This window comes from Perognathus longimembris, chromosome 2 (genome assembly GCF_023159225.1).
Source record: "Perognathus longimembris pacificus isolate PPM17 chromosome 2, ASM2315922v1, whole genome shotgun sequence".
NCBI lineage: Eukaryota > Metazoa > Chordata > Mammalia > Rodentia > Heteromyidae > Perognathus > Perognathus longimembris.
In genome coordinates, this window is record NC_063162.1 from 123,877,034 (window position 1) to 123,889,391 (window position 12,358).

The following is a 12,358-nucleotide window of genomic DNA, read 5'->3' on the forward strand; positions in this document are numbered from 1 at the left end:
GCAGTTATGATGTACCCAGGATGGTAGACAGAGATTTAGTAATGTAAAGGCTTTCTTCATTTTGAATGGCTTTATTTTTTAATGTTTGCACATGATTATAAATTGGCGCTGGATGTGGGTGGGAATCTTCAGTACCTCTTCTATACTTCACCCAGGGCTGCTTAGGGATTCTCACAAGGCAGGCAGATTCCCTGAGCCAGAGACCCAAAGAAACCAAGGTGGAAACTGAGATGCCTTTTATGCTCATGTTCTACACTATGTGTGTGTGTGTGTGTGTGTGTGTGTGTGTATGTACATATATGTGTGTATAACAATTTATATTATATATAATGTATATATGTGTGTATTTATATGTAAATAGTATATAATGTATATATGTATGTATATGTATGTATATGTACATATATATATATAGCAGACTAATAGGGTCATACATTTCAAAGGAAAGAATTATTGGGGTTCGTGTTAGAGCTACCACAGGAAACAATTAGGCAAATATTGAATCAAACTGAAAATTCCTAATAAATTCTAAAGCTGAAATTCCACTTCTAGTTACTTATTCCTCAGATGTATACTCATGTGTATAAAGGAATATTTTGGCACAAAATTGTTTAAAAATATAAAAAATGAGATAATTACATATTTAATCCATAAGGAACTAAATGAATTAATCATAATGTCACCCTATAATATTGTGTGTGTGTGTGTGTGTGTGTGTTGTAACAAATTAGATCCCTCTGCTATAGTAGGATCTACAAAGAAATATAAATAATGTAGCCTTCGGGACAAGAAACTGGTAACTAGGGTGATGAGATAAGAGAGGAAAAGATGTTTGTCAGTAAAGACTCTACTGAGCCATTTGTATTTCATAACTTTATACATTGCTCAATTGATTTAAGTAAGAGAAACAATATGTAAGTGTAATCTTTGTAAAACCTCTACTTGTTCCCCCAAGTAAATCTGAATTGGGCTCCATTGCTCACGGCTCTATGGCCTTTTTGTTTTGTCTTTTTGAGATGTATTCATCAGTTTGATACTATCATTGGTATCAAAATGATTATTGTTATGATCATTTATGCTCAATTCATCTCTGAGATTTTAACTTGGAGAGTGTGCTAACTTCTGGGCTTATGTTGTATCCCCAAATATCCTTAGCCCAACATTAAGCAGATGCTCAGTGAATATTTGTTTATGTCAGGGTTTCTCAGTCTTGCTAATATTTTGGTTCGGATGCTTGTTGTAGGTAGCTGTCCTGTGCCTTGCTGGGTATTTAGCATTTCCAACCTCTTTCTACACATACATAGCAGTACATAGTACTGCTTAAGTCATGATAAACACATGTATCTCCTAAAGTTGAGGAATGGATCAGATGGAACCAGGTCAACCCAGTTGAGAACAACTGCTTTAAAGCTAATGTCATATTAAATATAAAGGAACAGCTATATAATTGAAACACAGGTTTTGTTCAGCAATATTTAGTATTACTTTATCCTACAATATAGTAATTTGCTATGCACTATTAGTGAAAGTGATTGAGGAGCTGGGATATTATCTTGCTTAACTAAACAATATATTATTATCATTTAACTAAACTATATTATTAACTAACCTATATTATTTCTGTAGCACTTTGTTTATTTTTTTAATTGTTCCTTTCTTGATCTACATTTAAACCCACATAGGAAAGTGGAAATTTCAAAATTCTTCCTTGAGTAAAATTATATGTTTTGCAGCATGATAAATGAGAACCAGTAAATGAGATACATCATTTTCTTCTAGATGACTTTAATGATAGTAAAAATTGATTATCAGAACACTAAGAATATAAATTTGGAGTAAATATTCCATCCTTTGATGTAGATCGGTTCATCAGATAGGGATTAGACCACATAAAGATTAATCACACTAGCCAAGAGTTAGTTCTGGATGATTTCTTTTAATTGATAACCAATGGTTTACAAACCAGAAATTATCATCTGTGAAATTGGATAAAGAGTTTTCCAGTAAGAGCACATAGACAGAACAGCACTAAGGATAGCTAAGATAGATCACAGCCATCTCACAGATATCAGTACGAGGAGAAAGGACCTCAATAATACATGGATGAAGGAATTAACAAATCTATCCCTGACTTCAGTTCGTCATTTTTATCATTTAAAGTTTCCACAATATTAACAGCATTTCTGGTCTCTCTTATGAAACAATTCCCCCTTGGTGCTCATTTTGTTAAATGAGTTATAAAAGAAAGAAAAAAGGAAGAAGAGGAAGGAAACAGGAAGAGAAGAGGCCAGAAAGGAGGATGAAGCATAGACAGAAGGAAGGACATTTTTCTGTGAAACAACAAAGTTGATACACCCCCCAGTCTATAAGACAGTTCTCAAAAAAAGTAAAAATGGTTGTTCATTTTTTTAAGTATCCAACATATTTAACCATCAGAGATATGCAAATAGGAATCATATTGATATTTCACCTCACATCAAAATAGAATGACTATAATCCAGAAAACAATGACATCCAAAAAGAACCCATACACACTATCAGTGGGAATGCAAATAAATGAGTCCAGACACTGGAAATCAGTGTGGTGTTTTCTCTATATTGACAGAGAACTACAAATAGATAGAACTACCAATAGTCTAGCCATAATAATCCTATGAGCATATTACAAAGGAAGCTAAGTCAGCATGTAGTAGGAGCCTATGTTTATAGTGGCACTATTCACAGTTGCCAAGTTATTGAATCAGCCTACTTGCCTATCAATGGGTGAATGGATCAAGAAAAAGTGGTGTCTATACACAATTATACCAGGCCATTTGAAAAAACAAGATCCTGTTACTTGTAAGAAAATGATAGAACTGAAGATGATCATGTTAAGTGAAACAAAATAAACTCATAAAGACAAATATCACATGTCTTCTGTCATTAATGCCAGCAAGGAAAAGGAAGCAGAAAAGTCAGTGGGACTATTTGGCAAATGGGAAGGGCAAAAGAAATGCTAATTGGGGGAGGCGTATAACCAAAGCATATAAAGTATGAAAATATCAAATAAAACCCAATGTTTTGTACAAATAATGTATGCTCATATAATTTTTAAAATATTTTCCCATTCAACTAACTAGAGTATAAGACAGGAAGAAAGACATAGTTTTTAATATGATTCCTATTTATTTATCCCATACCTCCATTATATTCCATTTAATTAAAAAACAAAAGCAAGGATGTAATGAATTATTGGAGAGCAATTTAATCATTATTTGTATTAACATATATCATAATTTCAAGTTAAGAAAATATTATTACATATGATTTATTATTTTACATTACTTATTTATTTTAAAGGCTGTAATCCTTCAGCCTGATTGTTTGAAAAGCAAGAGGACATGAAGCAATCAATATACCAAGATAGGTTACTCGCACAATAAGTATGAATTTACATGAAATTCACAATTCAGTTGTTTAAGTGACTGGTCATTCATCAGTAGGATGAAGAAGAACTAGTCAAAAAGAAATCTTTTTGTGTGTTTTCATGAAGAAATATTGCATCACATTTATAAGATAAGTGCCATTTCACAGTAAATAATAATATCTTTACCATGATTAAACTCAGATGAATTGTTCATGGAATCTCCATGAAACTAACTATAATGTTTGTATTGATAAAATTAAATCAAAGATTTGCTAGTAATTCCAATTTATCTTTTATCCAATGGGAAAAAATTGGCATGTGGTATTTATTATTTATTAGTTCTTCAAAGGCATGATCTTCACATCAAAAACATTTATGCAGTCCCATTGTCGTTTATCTTATGTTAATTGGAGTCAAGTGAAAGAAACTCCAGAAAATTTAGGTGCATATGCTTCATCCTAATTGTATGGTCAAGAATACTAAGGAGCTAAAATAGGAGAAAAAGAAACAATAGGTATTAAGAATGCTAACTTAGTGAGGACAGACAAGCTTCTGTAATTGTGCTATGTACAAATTATTTTCAAACAATTTAGAAAATACTCCCCAAACTATTAACATCCAAATGACTCTTTACCATATAACTAAATGTAGTCACAGGAGTGGCTATCTTAGGACCTGTGCCATCTAATTATCAGAACCTCATCATTGGGTGTGTGACCACACTCCTGGGCTTTTCCAAGGGCACAATTCCACCAGAAGGCATGATCTTCACAACAACCCAGTGAACATACCTGGCCTTAATTTCTTCCTTGGGATCAAAGGACTGTCAGATTTCTCTGCTTTATTCTAAATAGATATATCAAAATGATTATGTTCAAAAAGAAAATAATAATTTTTATCCCTACTCATTCTAGCCAACTATATTTTTCCATTTTAAATGACAATACAAATATATATTTAGAACAGAAAACTTAACAGTAATCCATAATTTTGTTTCTACTAACTATACTTATTTCAATGGTAAATCTGGATAGCTCTACCATCAATGTTCCCAATCTACCCAATTATCATAAGTACTGATCATCATCTTGGTCATGAAACTTTATATGTTTCCCAAATACAGCATTTTTTACCTAAAAAACATAAATAGGATAATGGCACAAGTGGCTCATGCCTATAATCCTTGCTACTTGGGATGCTGTCACTTAGAACATGGTAGTTTGAAGTCAGTGCAGGAAGAAAGTTCATGAGACTCTATAATTGAGCAGCAAAAAGGCAGACTGTAGGTGTGGCTCAAGTGGTAGAGCCACAGTCAAGCAAGCTCATCAAGAGTTTTAGATCATGAGTTCAATCCCCCAAAACCAACAACAAAAAGAAGTAAATAATAATGAATAAGGAAGAGGAGGATGGAAGCAGAAGGAGTGTAACAAAGTGAAGAAAAGACTGAGTTAAGAAAATGAGAAGAGGCTGGGGATATGGCCTAGTGGCAAGAGTGCTTGCCTCGTACACATGAGGCCCTGGGTTCAATTCCCCAGCACCACATATATAGAAAATGGCCAGAAGTGGCGCTGTGGCTCAAGTGGCAGAGTGCTAGCCTTGAGCAAAAGGAAGCCAGGGACAGTGCTCAGGCCCTGAGTCCAAACCCTAAGACTGGCCAAAAAAAAAAAAGAAAAAAGAAAATGAGAAGAAATAGATGCATTGGGGAAAAGTAAGAGAGACAAAAAGAGAATTGGGGCCAAATTGAGAAAGAGAATTGATAACTAGAAGAGAGAGTTGAAGGAGAATGAGGAAAAATTTTACTGCCCACACCCAGAATTCAAGCCTCAGGACTAACAAAAAACAAAAAAGTTTTTAATGTATAATGGCTTTCTAAAAAGTATTTTCATTGTAAAAGTGATGTACAGAGAAGTTATAGTTTATAGGTCAGTAATGAGCACCTCTAGGTTGATTCTATAGCTTAGCTACAGTAAACAATGCTGCAATGAACATGATTATGCTGATGGCTTTAGTGTGGCCTTGTTTGTGGTCAATTGGATAAATACCCAGGAGTGGAATTGCTGGGTCACTTGAGGAACCTCTATACTGCTTTCTAGAGTGGTTGAACACGTTTACATTCCCACCAACAGAATAATAGCTTTGCCTTTTGGCCATATCCCAACCAGCATCTGCATAAAATTTTATTTACATATATCGAAACTTCTTTAGCACAATGAAAAGAAATCAATAAAATTTCGAAATAAACCAAAAAAATTTGGGGGGGGGGTGCGGGATGGATGATATTTGACTATATTTAAACCACCTGTTTTTAGATATTGTGGCCAACAATGGTAAGCCTCAAAATGCTTACACGAGATGCAGAATCAGTTGACTACCTTTCAACATAAATTAGTTTTTGGTAATATCACAGAGGCTATTTGGAGTGAATTTATACAAAAAATAATGTGGTAAACTTCATATCTCTTGGGAATCATGGGGAATTGGCCAAAAGGAAGATAATTTATTTGTATACACAAAGATAAACATTATTATAATTTCTTAGTGAAAAGAGGATCTGGAAACAGACTTTTGCACATAATTGTGTTCCCAGCTGACTGAACAGGGAAGTTTATACTTTTCTTTCCACATAACATCTTCATAAGGTTGGGGCCAAATAATCTTTCAGGCCTTAGTCATAGCCAAGTAATTAATTCAAGCCAAATTCTGGTGCCAGAAATGTAAGGAAAAGGAGAACCTACTCCAAAATGATTGATGATTGTCTTCCCCAAGGCTTATTCTTGGTTTGAGTGCTGTACTTATTACATATGCATGTCTGACCTCTTGTGAAAGGTATGCCTAGAATGTCAAGGTTAGAGGTGAGGTTCAGTAATTTTCCATTAGTCATCCGTAAGTAGTTTCAAACAGTAGATTGTGTCTTTGATTAACTTGGCTTGTACTATGCTATCGAATGATCTCTGTGTCTTGTTTACTCTTGTATTTGAAACTCAGAATCATGCTTCCAAGAAGTACACGAGTTCACCAACACATCTTATTGGCAACAAACTGGCTAATATCACATTCAAGTAAACCTAAAAACAAGTGGAGAAAGAAAATGTATTTCCATGTAAACCCTCAATTCTTAATAATGAGGATAATAACTGGGGGAAAATGATTAAGCAGTAAAATTATACAAAAAGTACTAGGAAGGTAATGAGCACCTTCTAAGCAGTAAGCAAACAGGAATGAACTACAATGACAAAATCAAACCAGGAAAGCTACAAGGAAAAGCACTGCACCTGACAGACTGTCTGCCTATGGATTCCCCCACAGAGGGCCTTAAATATCATCCTAGCAAACATTCTGTTCCATGTGCTCACAGCCAGATCCTGGGGCTAAAATCTATAGCAAATGTGCTCAGCTGGACAGGACACATTGTAGAACTGCTCTAGCAACTGTGTAGGACATATATCAAATTTGTTCTTTGACTTTACAGTTCACCTAAGAACTGAATGTCAGAAGAGGTGATAAATAACGGGTCAAATAAGATTAGAAAACAAGCCAGGTGCTGGTAGCTCACACCTGTAATCCTAGCTACTCAAGAAGCTGAGATCTGAGGATCCCAGTTCAAAGCCAGACCTGGCAGAAAAGTCCCAGTGAGACTCTTATCTCCAATTAACCACCAGAAAACTGGAAGTGGTGCTGTGGCTAGTGGTAAAGCACAAGCCTTGATCAAAAGAGCTCAGAAACAGCATCCAGGCCCTGAGTTCAAGCCCCATGACCAACCAAAAAAAAAAAAGAAAGAAAAGATTAAAAAACAAGACAAAAAGACAGGGTGACACAGGTCATACAACAGAAATTCAGAGGCCAAGTCTAATTACTAGTGGGGATAAGAGAATATGAACATCTCAAATAAGCCCCAGAAATAGTGAATTTGAATTGCAAATAAGTGTAATTCCTTACTGTTTGAGGAGAAAATGTCCAAAGTATTAAGCATCAGAATTGAAGAGCAAATCAGGATGCTAAAACTGAAAGATGATACATGGTAAGAGGGGAGAGAAAGAAATAGTAAAAACCTCTACTTTATATAAGAATGTAATTTCAATGTTTACTTAAGCGTAACTTTTATATAATAAATTGAAGATCGTAAGTTTGAACAATGGTACACAACCCCATAACTATCACCTCAAACAAGACAGACAACATTTACTGAGTTCTGGAAAGATCCAATTTTCCCCTTTTACTGCTAATTTCTTCTTCTGATGCAGCCAGTATTTAACTTGTATGACCATTTATTTGTTTTGTCTTTTCTTAGAATCCAGGCAAATGGAATCACACTGTCTATTTTTTTTTTTTTTGGCATCTAGAAACTTTTGCAGAACAGATTGTTCTGAGTTGCTTGTATCAGTAGTTCCTTTTTACTACTGAGTGGTATTCTGTTAGTAATACACAAATGTAAACCATATTGTTTATTCAGCTGATTAATACTTGGTGAGTTTACCCTCCTTTAAAGTTAAGGCGCAGTCAGTATAAGTCTGTGAAGTATATTGTTATAGAATCCTTCTGTAGTCATATGATGTTTTTCCTATTTTTTATTTTTAATTGATTCATAATGATTAGAAATATTTATGGGATGTGATATAATGTTATCATTTGTGATGAGAACATTCATATCTACTCTTCCAGCTATTTGGAAATGCAGCATACTTCTGTTAATTATAATTGTCATAGGGTGCAATAGAATAGTAGAAATTGTTCCTGCAATCCAACAGCATTGTACCCATTAACTAACCTCCCCACATTGTTCCCTTCACTCTTATGTTTCCCGGTAGATTAATCAACACTTTATTCTCAGTGCACTGTTTTAAATTTCTCATGTGAGTGGTCATGAGGTATCTGCCTATCTGGGCTTCATTTATGTCACTTAGTGTTCTCCATCTTTGTCTATGTTGTAGTAAGTGGCAAGATTTCGTTTGACACCATTTTTCTTTTACTATTTAGTTTGTGCATTACTTATTAATCCATACAAGTGAGATTTCATGTTTACTATTCTAACTTTTCTGATTGTGTGTGTTGGTGTGTATGTGCACACACACACATACGTATGTGCTGCTAGAAAATCAAACCCAAAACTTGAAGCATCCTAAGCAAGCCTGCTACCACTAAGCCATAGAGGTGGTACTCTTAGTTATTGTTCACCACCCTTAGTAAGGCCTGGAAGTGGGAAGGGGCAAAGGAATGCTGAAGGGGACAAGGTCACCCTGGCGTAAGTTTCACAAAATAAACAAAAACCCCACAAAAGCCTACTTCCTAAAATACCCTCTCTAATCATTCATATTTTCTATTTTTCTACAGATCCAGCGAGATATGGGAGGGAGAAGTAGAAAATATTTATGTGATTGAATTTAATGTCTATTTGATAATTCCAAATCCAAGCTATTTTTATGATTTTCCCATGAATTGTTATTTCACTTGACCATGGCCCATATTTTTCTTTTCCTTCCTAAATCTTGAATGTTGATGGAGAAAGATGAGGCAGAACAATGGAAGAAGTAAAATTGATCAAGATGCACTGTACTCATAACAACTTGTGAAACTGAAACCCCTTTATGCAACTACTTAATAAAAAGTAGCATAAGTAAATCTTATAATTTTTTTGTGTTTGCTGCAGCTGGGGTTTAAACTTCTGGATCCATGCTTTTTAGTGGCTTACTTACTTTGTTCATAGGTCATGCTCTACTACTTGAGATGCATTTCTACTTCTAGTTTTTTGTTAGTTAATCTGAGGTAAGAACCTCACCGATTTATCTGCCTGGGCTGGCAACAAACTGAAATTCTCAGATCTCAGCCTTCTTCTGAGTAAACAGGATTGTAGGTATGAGTCACCAGTGCCCAGCTAGTCTTATAATTCTTGATGATATTATATGCTAGGTATAGTATATAATATGCATCTTTAAAAGTACCTTCCCACTTCTATCAGGTTTCACTTCTTAAAGGCCCAGTCAATCAAGTCTTTAGATTTGCTGAGTCTCAATTTTGTTGAAGGCTTACTTAGATTCAATTCACCATTTCCTTGGTTTTCATCACTGACAAGACTCTGGAGAGGACTATTTTACTGTAAGAGCCAAGCTTCCAGCATACTTTATAGGGGTATTGTTATTTTCCAGGTGAGGCTCAGGAAAATTTCCTCTACCTACTGCCCTGCTTCCAGCCCTTAGAGAGTTGCTACAGTACCTCAGCAGAGAGCCTGGCATCTGCAAAGTGGTAACTCTCAATCATGCTGCTTTACCCCCTATATTTAACATACTACAATTGAGCATTTCCCCAAAGCCTCCAAAAACAGCCATTGGTGGCTGCAGACTCATTCTATGATTGAAGCTCTGCGAGACTGTAACCTGTCATTCCAGCCCACATACCATCAACAAACCTTTGGCTAGTCTTTCTTTCCTACTGGTCCACTGTTTGTTGACTGTTTTATATGTGACAAATGCAGTCATAATTCTCTCCACTCTCAGAAAGCTCTCATTACTTGTTGGACTTAAGTTTATTTACATGTATCCTTACCTTTCTAAATTAAAAATAAACTTCTCTAGTTTATGTTGTTTATGAGTAGAGTGAGTTTCTTGTAACTTTAATTTATAGGACTCTTTTTTTAATTTACAGTAATTTCAGAATGAAAGATTTTTGGACCCAGTTATCCTCTTTTCTACAAGGGTGATAATCACATAGACAATAAAAGGAGTGAAAAATACTTCCTTTCTCTCCTCTAACCATTTTACTTTATAGTTGGCATTTTCATCCATGTAGTGAAAAACAACTTTATCTCCTTATGGCTACTGTCTATTCCTATTGCCTAATATTTTCACCATATCTTTTCTATTCTTAGATATGTTTACATACACAAAGGCTTACCATCATAGTACAGTTGCCAACTTCATTGAAGATAGAAACATGCCCTGCAGGGTTGTAGCCTAGGAGAAATAGAGAATACAACAAATCCCAAGTATATAGGAAGTTATGTCTCCTGGTTTGTGTAAGTACATGCTACACGTCCATGCAATGACAAAATCAACTCACAACAGTTTCTGGAACATAATCAATCATTAACAATGGATCTGTAAAAAAATAAGTAAGTAAATAAATAAATAGATAAATAAATAAGAAAAGGTTGGGAATGTGGGTTAGTGGTGCTAGTGCTAGTGCTAGTGCTTGCCTAGCATGAAGCCCTGAGTTTGATTCCTCAGTACCACATACACAGAGAAAGGTGGAAGTGGTGCTGGGGCTTAAGTGGTAGAGTGCTATCCTGAGCAAAAGAAGCTAAGGGACAGTGTCCTGGTCCTGAGTTCAAGCCTCAGGACTGGCCAAAAGGAAAATGGAAAGAATACCCACAAACAAAACAAAACAAAAAACAATGGGGCTGTAACCAAGCAGGTCACTTCCTAAATCAGCTAACTCATCTGAGATTGTCCTTCTGGTTATCATATTTAAATGCATTTATGATTTGAATATAGAATTTCCCCAACAGGTTTATGTGTTGAGTCTTGGTTCCCAGCTAGTGGCACTATTTTGGGAGGTAGTGGAGACTTCAGTATGTTGGATGTAGAGAGAGTATATCAGTCACTAGAGACCTATCTTTTTTAGGCTATTGCCTGGTCCCTCACTCCTTCCTCCATTTTCTTTCACCATATGGTAGTTAGAACCACCTCACTGGTTTGTCTGGGAACAAAGTGCATACAAATAGTGAAATGTTGACTATGTACTTCTCTTCATATGAATCGCTGCTTTTTCTTAAGCTGTGAAACTATTTATCCATGTTCCATTTGTAACTCCTATTCATAACTCTTTCAGGGTTATGAATATTAAATGACAATCAAATATCAATGGCTCTGGCTTCTAGTTGTTTCTGTGTATTCATATTTTCTGCCCTTAAGCATCATTTCTTTTACCTGAGACACTCATCACATTTCTCATGTAGACTCTCAGCTGACACTTCAATCATGGTTCCAGAATGATGGTTTTCAAATCCATATGAGCTTACTTCAATAATATCTTTTATGCTTAGTTTTCAGCCTGATTTTAGTTTTATTGTGTTCTAAATCACAAACAAACAAATGTTCATAGTTAAATATACCAACTTGTTTTACGACATGGACTTTTGCATTTGGTATTTCATTGCCTGCCTTTGCTCTCTAGGATTACCCAGCTCCTAAAGTATCTGCCCCTTTAAAAAAAAGTCCTTTTTAGTACCTAACAATGTCATTTCTCTATGACTCTTTACCATAGCATCTTTTACTTAGCTCTCTTCCTCATTTGACTTTAAGTTATGTTACTAAATTCAACTTTATCAGACTTTAAGAAGTTCACCAGGTATGGTGATATACTCTTATAATCTCAGCACTTGGAAGGTTTTAGAAAAGGAAGATTGTGAGTTCAAAGCCAATAGAATACAGAGCCAGATCCTGTCACAAAAGCAAAAATACAAAATAAAGATTAAGAAACTTTGCTCTTTGTAAGATTTTCGTTTTCCAGAGGGGATGCGTAATCCTAGTTACCTGAGATTCTCTGTGTTTACTTCTGTCACTCAGTTTCCTGTCAGATTATATTGATTTGTCGATCTACCTGGCTTTATATTCCCTATATAGTCTTTATTATAAAATTCTAAGATTTAATCACTGATAAATATGTGATTTCAAGTTTCAGATTACTTTAGATTTTGTATTTTCTTTCCATTTGAAGATAACATAATTTTGTATTCTAAATGTGAATATCCATTGCATTGTATTAGAGTAGTTTTTATCTTATCTGCACATAATGATTTTATTGAATGCTAGATTATGTATTAACACTCCCCATGTAATAAAATCTTTTTTTTTACTAGTTTTAAAATAACTGTCTAGAGAAATAATTGCCTAGAGAAATGTTAGCTTCCGTATTCCAATAATATCAAGGAAAGCTCTTAGGAAGAAAGACAGAATCCAT